Source organism: Sinocyclocheilus grahami, unplaced genomic scaffold (genome assembly GCF_001515645.1).
Source record: "Sinocyclocheilus grahami isolate Dianchi unplaced genomic scaffold, SAMN03320097.WGS_v1.1 scaffold2112.1, whole genome shotgun sequence".
NCBI classification, from domain to species: Eukaryota; Metazoa; Chordata; class Actinopteri; order Cypriniformes; family Cyprinidae; genus Sinocyclocheilus; species Sinocyclocheilus grahami.
In genome coordinates, this window is record NW_015507291.1 from 88,994 (window position 1) to 90,228 (window position 1,235).

Consider the following 1,235-nt stretch of genomic DNA (forward strand, 5'->3'; position numbering starts at 1 on the left):
GACGCTGATGTTTAACCAGAGATGATGTAGCCTTTCTTCTTTTCTCATTTTTTATGATTATGGTCCGATAGCATTATCTATAGCCACTAATAAACTAAAGTTTATCTTTATCTGAGCCTCTGCATCTTTGTTGAGTTTTTCTGTGCTTTCATAAATGTAGGATGAGATGGTTTCTGAAGTGGAGCAAGTTATTAGGTTTTGATGAAAGATCACGAGGATGAACTTTGTAATGGGTTGAATCATTAACAATGAGACCAGGAGCGCTTATTAAGAAACTAAAGAGTCCGTTTTGATTTCATGTTGAGTCTGCTCTAGTTTTAATACTACAGGAGCCGCATCGAGATCCTCATATCTCTGGAGCCAATGAAGCAGGGCTTTGAAAATGAAGATCTCAAAAGAAAAGAGAAGGAAACAAGATACATTTCTAGTTTCAACATTATTTATTCTCCAGACATTCCTCTTTAAAAGAAGAAAAGTATCAGCTGAATGCCATTTGGTTTTTGGCCACTGAAAATGTGTGCAACTTAAAATTGCAATATCTCTGAACCATAAAGGGCCTTAAAAATGAAGATGCCAAAAGGAAAGTTTAAGACCCACTATCTAAAAGAGCATTAAAATATTGATGGAGTTACAGGCATGCAAACAGGAGAAAAAAACTTGAAAAGTGCCTTTTTGTCACCATTGGCACGAAATGCAACAAAGATTATTAAAGTCCGCAGATTTTATTAATAGACCTACCTGTCTCTGTGTAAAAATGACATGATGCAGCTGGCTAACAAAATCAATCTTAAAATATAAATAAATAACTTGAGCCGGGGACCTCTGGTTGAGTTGACAGGGAATGACCCATTATACTAAAGCCACATTCATCGATATGGCACTACAAATATTACCATAAGAACTAATATAGATGTCCAAGTTAAGAGAATTTCGAGATTTACAGATTTTCATTTCTACATGAGGGCCTAGAATTGGTTCAGTGTTATTTTAGAATCATTGAGATGCTATTATATTTTTACTGATATTTTGAATCAGTTTTTATATTTTCAGTTTTACTAATTTTAAATCTGTCAATATCGGTTTTTATTCATGTTAATATTATTCAAGTTAAACTAAATGAAAATGAGAAATGTTGCTAAAAAATTATTATGAAATGTTGAAAGTTTTTTGTTTTGCCAAAGCAATTTTTACAAATATTTTAATTCAGTTGACATTTCAAGTAACTTTTTTTTTTT